Here is a 15,565-nt window from a genome sequence, read left to right on the forward strand (position 1 = left end):
GGTCACTTCACAGGTAACAGAGTCTTCACCGTTGGCCAAGGTTGGTGTTGGATGCTGTGTCGGGCACAAAGGTAAAGGTGGTGGCTTCCCGGCCCGCCAGCATCTCTCAGGGAGGTGAAAGGCACACAGAAGCTAACTCTCTGGTCTGAGGTCTGCCACAGCGAGACAGAAGGGTAAGGCATGTAAGGGAAAGAAAGACTCATTTTGATGGGGAGCATTAAAGGGGTTGTCTTAGGGCTGGTGGTGGAATGTGAGCTGGATTTGGGGGGAAGGTAGATTTATATCCGGTGATGCTGGTTGGGCTTTCCTAAAAGGAGTGGCACTTGGGCACAGACACCAAAGTGGGTGAGTGGAAGGCAGGAAGTGGTGGGGCGGAGAGAATCCCAGAACACTCTGGAGTCTGGTTTGTGGTTCGTGGAGGCGGTGTGTGGTGTGTGTGTGTGTGTGTGTGTGTGTGTGTCTGTCTGTCTGTCTGTCTGTAGCAAGGGGCTGAGTCTGGAAATCAGGTAGGGATCTAACTGTGCAGGGCCTCCTATCCCAAGGTAAGAAATTTGAAATGTATCCCTAATGTGTGGAGAACACACCCAGGGGAGAAGGGGGGAAGGAGGTAGAGAAGGCAGCGTTGCAGGCAGGACAGAAAGGCACAGGGAAGAAGAAAATGAACACCTTTGAGTCAAAATTTGGGTCTTTCTGCTGTTGTCAGACTGACAGATGGGGAAGCCAGGCTGCTCATATAGCCTGGGCCTTTGGGATGACTGTTAATTTTTTTTTCTTTTTGTATCTTTATTACGGTTTGTAAGTTTTCAAACGTGAACGTGGAGTCACTGAGTTATGCTGTACTTGGAGGAGGTCCAGTCACACTCCTCTTCCTCCCCAAATTCTTAACTTACGTTAATTGTCTGTGAAGTTCTCAATCAAGAATCCTTCCTCCCCCTTCTCAGTGTTTGCTTGCTCTGAGCCTACTGCGTGCCCTGGGTAGGGTGCGAGGGATGCCTCCAGGAGCAGTCTTTGCTCTATAGGAGCTCCAGGCTGAGACAGGAGAGGAGAGAGGATTAGGATTCTAGAACAGTATGAAAAGCACACTGATGGGGATTTCCCAATTTGTCCACAGGGAATTATAGGAGAACGTGTTTGGGGGGAGGCACTGGCTGGGACAGGGCACGGGAGATGATGCAGGTTGTGGCTTACTTAAAAAATATTTCCTGCCTTCACTTGGGACCTAAAGTTGCCTTCCAACAGCCTTGAAGTACGACGAGGATTTCGGGGCTTTTTTGGGGTCATTTTTATCCCCCAACTGCTACCCCAGCCCTCGTTCTGGGCAGAACACAGGCTATTGTGTGTGGGAGTTAGTCAAGGGATCCTTAATCTTTCTGCGTCAAGTATTGCCTATGGAATAAAACTGTACTGGAATTACTCCGCTATTTTAAAAATGTATGTAGGAAATAGTGAGATTGATTGAAAATTTATTTTAGAGCATTTTTGTCTTAATCTCTTATCTCCGAAGATATCAGAAGTACGGCTACTACTGTGTGTGTGTGTGTGCGCGCGTGTGGCAGGTGTGGGGGCATTTGCAGGGGAGACTCTTTAAAACCGTTTGCCCTTAGAAGGACCCACTGACTTCTCTTAGCACTCAGCGCAGTGCCTGTCATCTGGGTGTGCAATAAAAGGGGCACACGTGAGGGCTGCAGGAGCAGAGCCACATCCATGCCTCCCACCCACCGCTTCAGGGTTGGGGGCCATCCCGTCACCTAGGGCGTGCGAGGAGAGGCACCTGAGGCCTGGAGGTGTGGCTTTTTCCTGCCCGTGTCCTCCAAGGCATGTGGAAATCACTAGGAATGACACTTGAGCACAGGCCCATGCCCCAGAAATGCAGGGCTGTCATTGGAGGGTTTACTTTGAGTCCTGGCCCAGACCTTGTTGGAAAGGAACTAGCTGTTAGATGCAGTGACTAACACCAGGGTCTTACTTCTCACCACGAGGGTCAGCCCCCTCCTTGGCTGAGGGGCCTTGTCTGCAGATTGTCTGGGTTAGACATCATAAAGCTACCTCTGGAATCCATTCCCCGGTTGAGCTGTCCTCCCCCGAGGGTCCCGTTGGGTGGAAACAGTGACTGTGCCTGTAAGTGAGCATTCTGAATTTGAGAAGGGTCCCATTTAGAGTCTCAGTGGGAAAGGGGCATGAGATCATTTGGTTCCCTTGTTGGTTGCTGAAACCCTTTGTCCTCCTGGAATTGGCAGGCCTTTACTTTTCCTGAACTCTTAGCAATGGTTTCCCTGGAAGCTATTGTTTTGAATTCATCAGAAGAATGTTGGGCTTGTGATGCATGTGCGTGCACTCGCATGTATGCTCACACACACACACACACACACACACGAAAGCCAGGCCTGTCTTGGGTTCCAGAGATGGCAGGATCTCATGGAATGTTTACTTCTAAAGAAAGTGACCTATTAAAGAGTGGGTTCTGTATTCCTACTTGGGCTTTTGCTTTCTTAAACCAGATTTGAGCAAGGAGAAGAGACTTTTCAGAGGAGGTGGGGGACAGCAGCACTTCCTTTATTAGGCACAGGCTATGCTGTGTCTACCCAGGGTATCCATCCAAGAGGTCCGAAAACGGTGACAATGTCGTTGAATGTCATGGTGGCAATGATTTGGCTATTATAACCAAAAGATAAACGTGACACCTTTGTCTGTTAAAACAAACAAACAAAAAGAGGGCTCGTTTCTGAATTGCCTGTGCTTCTTATTTGGCCAAGATGATACGGGTAAGTGTGTGCAAAGGGCTAGGAATTGAGACTCTACTGCTCATGTCTCCAGACATCTCACCTATTTTTTTGGTAAGCAGGTCACTTGACCACCCCGTGAATGAGCAGAATTCTCCCGAGGAAAGTCAAATATTGATGAGACACTCGAAGGAGAATACCGAAGGAGCCCTGGCCTTTGTAGCCCGCTGAAGAGGGGGAGGGGTCAAGTGTTCGTCCACACTTGCTGCAGCCTCCAAGCCTTCACTGCCTTCTCAGCTGATCAGGAAGACTGACTGAGCTGGTTCCTGGTAACAGAATGTGCCACAGGAATAGGCCGGCAGAGCCTGTAAGAGGAAAGACCTCTGGGTTTGCAGAAACCCAACACTAGCTTTTCCCAGAGTGACAGGCAGCACCAGAGGTCAGCGTGGCCTCAGCCCCAGAGCACAGGACTGCCCCAGGGCGTGGACGTTTAAAAATGAAAATGTATTTATAGACGGTGCCCCTGGGGCCAGAATGTTCACTGTTCCCCTGTGGGCCCCACCCTTTGACAAACACAGACCTCATTCCACAGGCTTACTGGTCTGTCTTAAAAGGGGGCTGAGAGTCCTTATCATTGACCTGACTCCCAACACCCCCGTAAAAGAAAAAAAAACATTGCTTTGTGACCTATCCATAGAAGAGTGTATAAAGTGTCTAGGTACAGTGTGAAGAGGAAAATGAATGTCTGTGAAGCCTACAACCAGGTTAAGCCATCAGTGTTACAAATACAGAACAGGATTCCCCCTTGATCTCAGAGGTGACAAGTGTCTTTCTGTGGGGACTAATACTGACTTTCTTCTTGTTAGTACCTATGTAGGCATTCCTAAATAATGTGTATTTTTGTTCCCTGATGTTCATTTCATTCTGGGTTTCGAAAAATCAGTGACCAAGTACAAACAGAGCTTTGGGAAGCTTCCTGCTGAAAGTGTTCGGCAAAGGATCCCCAGAGGCACAGAGAGCTCTCATGCTGTTGTGAGTGTTGATAGCTGCGGGTCTGACTTTTTCCACCAGAAATGCTACCAGAAGCCAATTTTCTCAGTTGTCCGTGCTCTGGTGTATCACTTTGTAAATGGGGTTGTCATTCACACCCCCGTTTACAAAGGGGTCATAGGAAGTTTAGAGAGAACTAGAACAGGGGACTCCTTATAACGTTTCAATTCAGCAGAGGTCCTTAGCCAGACGTACAGAGAGAAACTTCAGGTGGCTTTTGAACTCTTTGAAACTGCATGCATTCTGTTCTTTTGGGTGAAAGAGTCCATGATCCTTCCAGAGGACTTGGTGGACCCTCCTTCTCCGTAAGGTTAAGAACTACGCAGCCGTCATGGTAGGTTGTGTTTTTTTGTTTTGTTTTAAAGATTTTATTTATTTATTTGACAGAGAGAGATCACAAGTAGGCAGAGAGGCAGGCAGAGAGAGTGAGAGGGAAGCAGGCTCCCTGCCGAGCAGAGAGCCCGATGCGGGACTTGATCCCAGGACCCTGAGATCATGACCTGAGTCGAAGGCAGTGGCTTAAACCACTGAGCCACCCAGGCGCCCCTTTTTTGTTTTTTTTAATGAATGCTGGAGGAAGACTTGTTGAAATACGTTCGGTCTGCTGGTGTGTCTGCGTTGACTTTGTACGTCTGAGCGTGCCTGAGTGTTGAAAGGGAAATGGGCGGTAAGTTATACTGTGGATTGTCCAGGGTGGAATTCTTGACCGTCCCACGGGTGGCCCAGCATGCTTTACATGTTCTCTGAAACCTGCATCTCCTTTTCTTGACCCAGAGTTAACTAACGAGAATGCCAGAATGGGGGGGGGGAGGTGGGAGCGGGATTGGGATGGTTGCTGTAGTTTCAAAACAAATGACCTCACTGCCGAAGTTCTACTTGATGCAAGAGAAACCCTAACCTTGGCCTTTTAAATGATGGACCTTTGGGGAAACACATCCAAATACCTATTGAGTGAGGGTGGGGGCACACCTGTCACTGTGACATTCACTGCCTAGAAACAGAATGCAGCTATTGTTAGGACCAACTTCCTAGTCCTTTCCTTGAGAGATATGGCATTTTAAATCTATGATGAGGGACATTCGCTTCTTCAGAGCAGGGAGTGATGATGCTGTGTGTGACCTAACTTAATGTGAGGTTACTTTCCGCTTTATTCCAGCAATGTGCGGGAATTGTTGAGTTCCTTAGCTGTGGGATCCCAGAGCTTCGTGTTCTTTTTATGGAGGAGGTGACGGCAGGACAGCAGAGTTTGGCCAAGTAGAAACGTGCAGGTTACTCACTGTTTCGACAAGCTGATCCAGGAGTTCGTGGGCAGCAAGACAGCCAAGGGTCCAGGAACCCAGCCCAGATGTTACCCTACAGCAGCGCGCTGGTGAAGAGGAGACAAATGACATGTGTCAGGGCAGGGGTATGCGATGTGTTCCCAACACTGAAGGACACGTGATGTGCCCAGGGATGCCTTGACTTGTCGGGCTCAGCTGGAACTAAAACCCCAGGGAAGGAGCTATTTCCATGATTATGGCTTAAATATATAATTGGATGAAGATTAACTTAAAAACATAATGAGACTCCTTTCCTAGAGAATTAGCATTCTGAGCATCCATATCATTTGAACGAAATGACCGTTGACAACAGTCTCAGCCCACCCATTTTTGAAATGCCCTGCTTAGTCTTGGAGCATTTCCTGGATGGATTCTGGTCTCTTGGATCTGTAAACCTGATGTCTGGAAAAGAAGCTTTTGTTCTGGTTCTGTGTTCCTTTTAGTTCATAAATTGAGATTTTTTAGGTGTTTTAAGTTTCTTGTTTGTTTGTTTATAAAGTTTTTAAACTTCTCATACTCAAATGTGAATGATTTCCTTTTTCTTTTACATGTTGTTTTTGAAGAAAACCAGGAGTTTCACTTAGGCAGTTGAAGTCTTTGGGGATTGGGGGGTGGGGGAGAATTTAGGGGAAGGATTAAGATTTGGAAATGCAGGCTGCTCTGTCTTGTTTCATCGGTTAAGAGCCAGATGGAATAATAGTAACATTTAGAAACTGAGTTTTATTAAGGAAAGTAATTTACAGGTAAATTCAAGCTTTATAGACTTGATTCTGTGATTCCATTCCTGGTGTTGCCATTACTTGCTGCTAATTTTGGGCAAGGCAGCTCCTCTTGGTCGTGATTTCTCTCCTCTGTATAGACAGGATGGGTCCAATGACCTCAAGGACACCATACAACTGGGGCCCTGTGTTGGGTGGATCTGTCGAGGGGCTGCTCTGGGGCTGCTGGGGGTGGGGTGGTGCCCCTCCTGAGACTGAAGACAGACGGGTTGTCCCTCCGGGGGTACTGCACAGTGCCCAGAGACCACTTGCCTCGGGAGTGTTTTTCTGCCCACTTTCTCATGAGAACCTCACTGGTGTCCTTCAGTGTTGGGAACACATCGCATACCCCTGCCCTGACACATGTCATTTGTCTCTTCGCCAGCGCGCTGCTGTAGGGTAACATCTGGGCTGGGTTCCTGGACCCTTGGCTGTCTTGCTGCCCACGAACTCCTGGATCAGCTTGTCGAAAACAGTGAGTAACCTGCACGTTTCTACTTGGCACCCAACTGTAGACCTGTGGAATTTGAGGGCTGGAGGGTTGTGGCCAGTAGTCCCACCGTCTTGCCAGCTCTCCCGGAGGGACTGCCTTTCTCACACCCAGCTCCAGGAGCCTTGGAAATGGCAGCTGTGGCCACAGACGTGACCTTTCTGCCCCTAGCAGTCAATAAAGGGCACGGGACCTCCAAATCTGCCTGCTTAGGGCTTCTCTGTTCGACCACCAGGGCCAAATACTGACTGTCCATCTTTACTAGCCCACAGGAACAGCCTCTTCAAGGGGGCAAATGCAGGTGCTGTGCTTTGCCTGCCTTCCTGTTAGCCCACGTGTTCCTCCTCATCTATCCTGTCTTGTCCTCATGTTACCCTTCCTTTCAGAGAAGCCTTATCTGACTCCTTTAAAGACCCTCTTCCCCCCTCCCCCAACTCCTCCCCAGATTCTGTCTCCTGATGTTTCTCTTACATCCTTGCCTGCATTTTGCTGTGCCCTTAAAACAGGCTTGGTCTCTTTAGTTATCTGGTAGACCACCCATTCATCCTCAGATATTCATCACGTGAATGAATGGATGTGCTATATGCCAGTGGCTAAGGTAGGCACAGTGTGGGCGGTCATGGAACTTCCAGGAAGGAAGGGAAGGACCAAGTAAAAACTACACTATCACAGTCACGCCCTAACTGGGTGGATGATTTTGTTCTGAGTGCTCGAAAGCAGCCTCGACTGGGGGATCTGGTTAAAAAGCTGATCCTGACTGGGTAGGTCTGGGTGGGGCCTGGGAGTCTGCATTTCTAACAAGTTCCCAGTGGTGTCCGTGCGACCGTTGTGTGGATTGTGTTTGGAGAAGTAAGGTCTAAGGTTCTTGGAGCACAGGACATTTGCCTTTGAGTGTGACCTTTGGGGAACTGCTCCACGGGTGTGTGGGGGGTGGGTCGGGGGGGGAGGTCTGAAAGTCAGACCTCTCAGAAGTCCTGCTGATCTCCCGAGAAGCCACCCGGACAGACCACTTGAGTAGTTAGCAGTTCCAACAGCCATCGAGGGAGTACTCACAGGGTACTAGGCGCTAGGCTAAGAGCCTGGCACACAGCCTTGTATCTTAGCCCTCCCTCCAGCCCATGAGGTGGGCAGTCACCATTTCACAGACGGCAGGACCAAGGCTGGGATGAAGGAACTCGCCGCGTCACACAGCAGGTGCCTTTGGTGTCCGGCTTTCGGGCAGAGCTCTCCCTCCTCTGGTCTTTACCACCTGAATCCCCACTAAAAATGGGATTTTACTGCTGGTAAATGATGGAGTTACTGATTATTAATGTTTTACTGATGATTAATGTTTTCTTCCATCTTTCCCACTCTCGTGTTCCTCGAGGATATGGCCTTTCCCTGTGCGGCAGTTTTGAAGTGTTGCCTCTATAGGCAGTCTAGCCTCTTGGGTTAGGGGAGGAACTCGGTCAGTGTGGGGCGGGAATGGACAGTAAGAGTTGTGTATTCATGTAGGAGGCCCACTTTTTGTGCCACCTCTGCTGGCCTCAGCCAGCCTCTGTGGGGCCAGTTCTCTGAGGAGACTGATGGCTCCCGGTGGTCCCCAGAGCCGGTGCTACAACCTAGTCATCCAGAGCTCATGGCTGGAGGCAGAAGGCGAGGGGTCAGGCTGACCATTTCCTGGCCCCTGTGCAGGACTGCTGTATCAAAGACAATCATGAAGTAACCTTTCTCTGCTCAGGATTGTTTTCTCTGTTCTGGGTCAGATTTGCAGCTGTAGTGCGTTAGGGTTTCAGGGTTCTGATGAGGCTCCTCTGTTTTGGCCTTCTATTTTCTGGGTTTGTTTCCTCAATAGCAAAAGGAGGGCAGGGACTTTGCCTGGCACAGAGATAGGTTGTAGATACGATGCTCTTACAGTACCATGTACGCAGCCCAGCTGCTCATTTGAGGCCTGGCTGAAGTGTCCTTTTCCACCTGTTTCTGGCTCCCTTCCCTCCAGCTGAGCTCTTTCCTTTTGTTTGAGGCCATTTTCTTTGTAGAAATGAGTCCCTTGAGGACCGGGATTATGCTTCCTCCATCCTTGTATCCCAGAACCCAGCACTCAGCCTTGAGCCCCATAAACATGTGTTAAACGAACCCCACGAAGTCATTTCCTTCTTCCATTTGCTTATCTGAACTAACCTATCTGAAGAGCAAAGAAGTAATGGGAACTGCTGATGGGTCCCTGAGCAAACACTTAGTGGTAACGTGGTCACGCTGTCTCTGGTCATTATAAGCCTTCGCAAGTAAACACGTCGGTAGGCCTGCCCTTGGCTTTTGTTGGCTTCAGAAGAGCTCCTCTCTGGAGTCTGCAATTGTTTGTGATAATGGGAGAGAGCCAATGGCATGGAAGATGTTGGATAAATGTCTTAAAGAACATTCTTTGCTTCAACAGGTTTGCATTTTTTTTTTTTAAGGTCCTTTTACTTGGCAAAGTTACAATAGCAATTTACAATCTGTTATTTTAAGAGAAGAAAAGGAAGGGAAAGATGACTAAAAAGGGACTGATCCTTCGTATTGATAGGCCTCATATTGACGACCCCTGCCAAGGATTATAGCTTTCTGGGCCTGTGTTGGATGTTAGATTTGGGACTGGTCCCCCTTTTTGTCCAGACTATACTTTTTTTTTTTTTTTAATCACAATGTGACAAATTTTAGGATGCTGTGGGACAGAGAAACAGGCTTTTCCTCTCTTCAAATGTAGTGTTACTTCAAATGTAGTGTACTACTCTGGTACCTACTTGCTATCCTTCCTGCCTCTGCATCAGGACAAAAATCTGTCCATATCTGCCATTGAGAATGTCCCACCTGCAAAGCCAGCATTGGTTACAGAGCTGTTGGGGTTGGGGTTGGGTGTGGAGTGATTTTGCCTGCAGCAAACAGATTTTATCTTAGTACCACTTTCTTACCTTGTCTGAAATTGGGGGTCCACGGTGACATTGGATCCCAATTCTTGTTCTCATTTGGGATCCTCCGAGGCATGTTTCTTTTTACTAAAAAGAAAAGGCAGTGATTGCTGCTTAAAGGAATGAGGAATGGAATCTCCCAGCTTTTACTTCTCCCTCCTTGCAGACAGAGCCCTTACTGGCTCAAACATACCAAATGATATTGTTAAACCTCTTGGTTTATTGAGGGAAGAAAAAAATTTTTCAAGGTAATAGCAGGACTCCCCCTAAAGTCCTCACTGTGTCCTTTGTGAGGAAAGTGTTATTTGAACAAAATACAGTATAATGTTCCGCATAATACTTCAAAAAATAAATGTATCCTAGACATTCATTCCATGCTGATAAAAATGTATCCTGATTTAACAACTGCATATTTCTTGTTAACATCTTTCCTTGTTAAAAAAAATATATATATATACATAAATATATATACATATATATATATATATGACCTTTCACTTTCTGCTTGCTGGCCACGCTTCATGCCCTCTGTCTCCCATTTACCTACTTGATAATTTTGCAATGAGTATTTTTAAAATAAATAAATATCTTTAAAAAATTGACCTTTGGGGCGCCTGGGTGGCTCAGTGGGTTAAGCCTCTGCCTTCGGCTCAGGTCATGATCTCAGGGTCCTGGGATTGAGTCCCGCATCGGGCTCTCTGTTCAGCAGGGAGCCTGCTTCCCTCTCTCTCTCTGCCGAATAAATAAATAAAATCTTTAAAAAAAAATTGACCTTTGAAGAGATGATTTAATTTGTATTCGTAATAAGGGTGTGAAGGTCCTCAGTAACACAGAATGTTGATCTTAAAATTTTTTTTGTCATTTTTTTTGTCATTTTGAAAGCCAGATAAATACAAAAAACCTTCCAAAATAGGGCCATGCCAGCTCTGGGAGTTCATAGGGCTTCAAAAAAGGTCTCTAACCAGCTGGAGTTTACCAAGATGTCTCTGCTGGTTCTGCAGTTCAGCCTTCAAGGACTCCTTACGGGGGCCTGCCTGGTCCGCTCTGATGGCTCCTTTGCTCTGCCTCCCACCTGTTCTTGTTTATACCCATTGGTGCGGAGCGTTGGTAAATGCTCAGGAGTGACCACTTCTGTTGAAGCGTGTTTGAGAGGGAAGATATGGGTCAGCCTGGAGGTTGCTCCTTGCTGCCCATGGTGGCCCTGGCCTCTCTCCCGTCTAGTTTCTCCCTCTCTTTTCTGGCTCAGAGAGGAACCCCTCAACATGCCTGCCGTGGCCACGCTGAGCTGTCTGTGTCGAGGGTCTCCCAGGCACCCAGAAGGACTGACTCTTGTCAGAAACACATTTCTCTGGGGCAGAGTCAGTCAGCAGGCATCTGTGGCAGATCTGCTCTTGAACAGGAATGGATGCTGACAGGATGAGAAAAGGCTGAGAAAGTTCCCTGTGGGGTGAGTTTTGCTGATCTGCCCACCCTAAGACAGGCTTTTCTCCTCTGTATGGCAGCTGGTGCCCTGTCTGGCCGATTCCTGCACTTAGAGCAGACCTCTTTGGGGCCAGAACCACTTCAGCGCAAGTCCTTGGTGTAGACATACTCTTGCCTTGAAAAAGTGATGTTCTCGGTCTCCAGATGGATCTCCTGGGTGGCTTAGATGGTGGGCTTCGGTTTTGAGTAGATGCAGTGAAGACCATCAAAAGCCATTACATTCTTTGCACCTGGATCTGCCTGGACCTCCTTCCCTGGGAACTGGTCTCCTTGGGGGTACACACTGGGCAGCTGACAGTAGAATGAAGAAGTGGAAGCTCAAACATCCATCTTGACAACGGCCACAAGGCTTGGCACCAGCCCCACTCACGAGACCGCATCCGTTTCAGAACAGTAGCTGTCTCTCCAGATGTTTGGTTCAATAGAAATATTTCCGCGATAAAAAATGCCCTCAGATGCCCTGCTGAGAGTGGAGGCGCTCAGCTCCGGAGCTCGGCTCTGCAGCCGGAGCACGTGGCTGCACCCATGAATTGCGTTTGGCAGCGTGTCATTGGGCCAGCTGCATGGCTCCCATGAGACGAAGGGGCAGTGGAATGGAGAAGATGTGAGGGAAAGTAATGAGGTGGGAGGCGGGAGGGTGGCTGACCTCTGCAGCTGCTGAATTTCCAGGGCCGGGCTTGGGCTTTGCTGTGCGGAGTGCACAGTCCAGCTGCTGCTGCTTGGACCTGCAGTGGTGAGGATGACTCAGAAACCTGGAAGGAGGCCATGGTGATTTCACTACAGGATCAGAGGACACGCTAAAGCCCTCTGGGGTGGGAGTGGTTGCTGGGGGTGGGGGGCGGGCTGGGGGTTGCTTTCTGATGAATTGGAGTAATCTGGATGCTAGTGCTCTGGGATCTGCCAATTACTGACTTGGGATGTACTCTATTTTTACTACTGATAAAAGAACTCTGGTGGCAAAACATTGTATAAAACAATAGCAGATGATATCAAGGAAGTTCAGTCTGTTACGGAGGTCATTGGTTTTGTGAATTAATTCCCTTTAGAAATCCTGTTAAAGGGCCAGGTTTTTGCCCCAGGGGAGCCCCAAGGTCTTCTGGGAAGTCAAGAGGGGGTCTCTGGCCTTCACTAGTCCCATTTCTCAGAAAGGAGGAAAGCTCACTCCTGTCCAGATGAGGGAATACGTTCTGTGTCAGTTTAAATTTGTGGTCCTCTGTGGCAGCAGCAGTATTAGTGACTTAAAACACCACTCATGTGTTCCCAGACTTCGAATCTATAGAATTGTGTGTCTCACTGGTCTAAAATTAAGGTGTGGGCAGGCTGTATTCCTCTGGGAGGTGTAGGGGAGAATCCATTCCTTTGCCTCTTCTAGCTTCTGGAAGCCACATGCTTTCCTTGGCCGGTGACCTCGTTGCCCCATCTTCAAATGCAGCTTCCTGGTGTCTGCCTCTGACCGCAGCCAAGAGGCCTTCTCTGCTTTTGAGGACCTTATTGATTCTACTGAGACCACCTGGATCATCTAGGAAAATCTCACCAGCTCAAGGTCCTTAAGCCTATTTGCAAAGTCAACTGTGCCTTGGGATGTAACATTGTCACAGGTGCTCTAGATGACAATATAGACTTCTTGGGGCCGGGGGGCATTCCACCTACCCCAAGGATCTGCCACAGGGTCTAACCAATATGGTGATTTCCTAGGCTTGACAGGGAGGTTAGTGGCTGGAGTAAGCTCAAGGATGCAGGTGTTCTGACTGCTCAGGGCCACAGTCTTGTCCTTGCTGCTGTTTGCTGCACTGTGGGATGTCCTGCAGAGGTGGGGTGGTTCCCGTCACAGGCTGTACCCCGCATTACAGCCAGTTCGTCCCTGGATAAGAGGCTGCGGGCTGAGGAGAAAAAGGGCCATCCCTTCCTAATGGGGAAGAAAGGGGCAGAGGCATGAGATTGGGGGGTGAGTGACTGCAGTAGAGTTCTGCCTTGTTTGTGGGAGACTGTAAGGTGACTATGATCCCTCTGCATTGATGGAGGTCTGTTGTCAAGGCTTTGTGTGCCAAGGCACAGACACAAGTGAGCTAGCTTCAGTGAAGTGGGTGGGCCTTGTGGCATTCAGTGTAGCTGCTTTACTGCAGCTGACCTTTATTGAGCATTTACTGTGTACCTGGGAGAGTACCGGGGACCACCCAGTGCATGCTTGCTTGTGCTTGCTCTTTGAGAAGCAGCTCTGGGATATTTCTGTATGGTCCCAACCCCTCTGTACTTATCAACAGGAGATCAACTCTCTGCCTACACTTCCTGTGGAGACCTCACACTTGAAGCTCTCTCTGTATTGCTCACCACCTCACAGCTTCCTGGTTCAGTCCTTATATCTCAATTTCTGATGCCTAGGAGATGCCTCTAAATGGCTGAGCTGGAGCCAGGTGTCCAGTTGGCCTGGAGGTGGAAGAGGGGCACAGTCACTTGGTTCTGTGGGCGAGTCGATGGTGACAGATACAGGCAGTATGGGGAAGGAGCCTTGCCTTAGTTGACAGATGTTTCTGTGGAAACCCTTTGCAACGTGCATTTGTATCATTTTAAAAGACTTGTTTTTTGAAATAAGTTCAAACTGAGAGTAAAGTTGCAAGAATACATATGTGGCTTAAATGTAAATGATCAATTTCAAATTATTTGCCAGATTTGCTTTATCGTCTTCATCCCTTTTATTTTCTGGGCCATTTGAAAGTTACATCGTACCACTTCACCTCTGAATACTTCATGTTTTCCCTACCAACACGAACCTTTCTTTTCATAACCAGTTCAGTTTGTAAAAAGAGGACCTGTATAACATTGATCTTTTGTTACCTAATATACAGTTCATGTCTAAATCTCACCACTTACCTCAATAATGCCCTTCACAGCAATTCTTCCCTTCAACCTAGGGTTCAACCCAGGGTTCTATGGACTGTGTGCCATTGTAATATCTCTGTAGTCTCTTGGTTGGGAGTAGCTTCTCTGCCTTTTTTTTTTTTTCTTCCCCCTTAAGTCATGATAGTGACATTTTTCAAGAATTTGAGCAGATTATTTTGTAGCAATTTAGGTTTGTGTAACTCTTCACTCTCATGATGACATGTATTTTTGTCAGGAAGGCTGCGTGAATGATGCTTTGCCTCTTAGTACATCACGTCGGTAGGCGCGTGATGTCCTTTTGTCCTGATCCTGGTCACGGTAACTTGGCTCCTGTGGTTAATGTGGTGTTGAACTGGTGTGATTTAATCTGTGTTCTAGAGGATGTGAGCCCTTGAAGCTGGGCATTGAAAGGGAACCTTCTTCTTTAAAATTAGGTCAGGTTTGCCAGTGCTTCTCACACATAGGAGTTTCCTGAAGTGGGCATCCTTTTCCTCTGCAAGGTGTGTGCTTGAATAGAGTTAGAAGGGTTGATGTCCTCAGAGCCCACAGCTACTCGCGAGGAAGAAATTGCCTGAGAGGTTAGTACAACCTTGTTTGTGCTCTTGCGGCAAGAATGAGGTCTGTGCAGAGGTAGAGGCATGGTTGTGGTGGGAGCAGTGGGTTCCCTTTGATGTCATCTGACTGTCCGGGCTGCCTCTGAATTATCTAGGAGCCAAAGAGCCAATAGGACCCAGAACTCGCTTCCTTTTGCACACTTGACAGGGCTGTCAGTGCTAAAGAGGAAGGGTCCAGGTGCCACGACTGCATTCCTTGCCCACGGGGCTCTTCTCTTGAGAGGCCGATGGCAGGTTGGCCTAATATGGTTTTGTCAGCTTGCCAGTTGTTACCATTTCAGGTTGGTAAGTCCCATGATGGTTGCTCTCACACTGATGATGGGTTCCCTTTATAAATGTGACTCTCAGGACTGGGGAGGCTGCTGTGTGGGAAGGATACGCTTCTGAGAGCTCTGGAAACTTCCAGTTGGATTTTGGACAGGCTTTATCCTGGATTAATGCTTCTCAAACTTCTTCCAGTTTCATTGTTTTGTGTTGGACAGTTGTTGGATCAACATCTGTTGGACATTTGACCTTGTTGACCCCTGGAACTGTTGTTTCCACTTGTTGCTACAGAAACAAACAAAATGACTGCATGCAATCTACTGTAGGATTAATAGGGAAAACGGTACTCTTTGTAAATAAAGGATCGGGAATACTTCTCTACCCTTATGGTCCTCATATGCTGTTAAAAAAAAAAAAGTGGGAGAACACAGAGGAATAGGACTCGGACAGTATCCTTGAGGTCAGGGCTTTTAAATTAAAGGGACAATTGCTAAGATTTAATTGATTTATGGGTTCATTTGTTTCTCAATTTTTTTTTTTTAAATATCTGAGCAGTTGTAATGCCTGTGCTTATTTGTGGGGGTTATCCTTGCGTGACTTGGGACACGTTTGTCAATGTCCTCAGAAGAATCAGCAGTGACAGCGGGCCCTCAGCACATACCAAAGACAGCTGCTTGGAGAATTAAATAGGCCTGGGTATATATTCCCAGAGGTTTGCTTGTGTCTGAATTGGAGTAAAAATTACAGGCAGCCTTAGGAAAACTAGATGTGGAGACATTCCATCTTTTCCAAAATGATGTTAATAATTTAATTCCTTCTCTTGTGCCTTGGTATCAGCAAATGTTTCTCAGGGCTGCAGATACTCCTTTTTTCTTTTTTCTTTTCTTTTTTTAAAGATTTTATTTATTTATTTGACAGAGAGAGACACAGTGAGAGAGGGAACACAAGCAGGGGGAACAGGAGAGGGAGAAGCTTCCCACTGGGCAAGGAGCCTGACATGGGACTCGATCCCAGGACCCTGGGATCCTGACCTGAGCCAAAGGCAGACACTTAATGACTGAGCCACC

The 15,565-nt window shown here is 47.7% G+C and overlaps 1 protein-coding gene across 7 annotated transcripts in view; it reads left to right on the top strand.

The window, feature by feature from the left end:
- TLN2 (talin 2) overlaps positions 1–15,565 on the top strand; it is a 424,186-nt gene that overhangs the window by 67,854 nt on the left and 340,767 nt on the right. For 5 of the 7 annotated variants that reach the window (XM_046008087.1, XM_046008086.1, XM_046008085.1 and 2 more), the window contains one exon: positions 6,233–6,322. The exons of the other annotated variants lie outside the window; for them this stretch is intronic. The gene's annotated coding sequence lies outside the window, so the exon portion shown is untranslated. The remainder of the gene's footprint in view (positions 1–6,232; positions 6,323–15,565) is intronic. 7 annotated transcript variants of the gene reach the window in all.

Source organism: Meles meles, chromosome 6, assembly GCF_922984935.1.
Source record: "Meles meles chromosome 6, mMelMel3.1 paternal haplotype, whole genome shotgun sequence".
Taxonomy (NCBI): Eukaryota; Metazoa; Chordata; class Mammalia; order Carnivora; family Mustelidae; genus Meles; species Meles meles.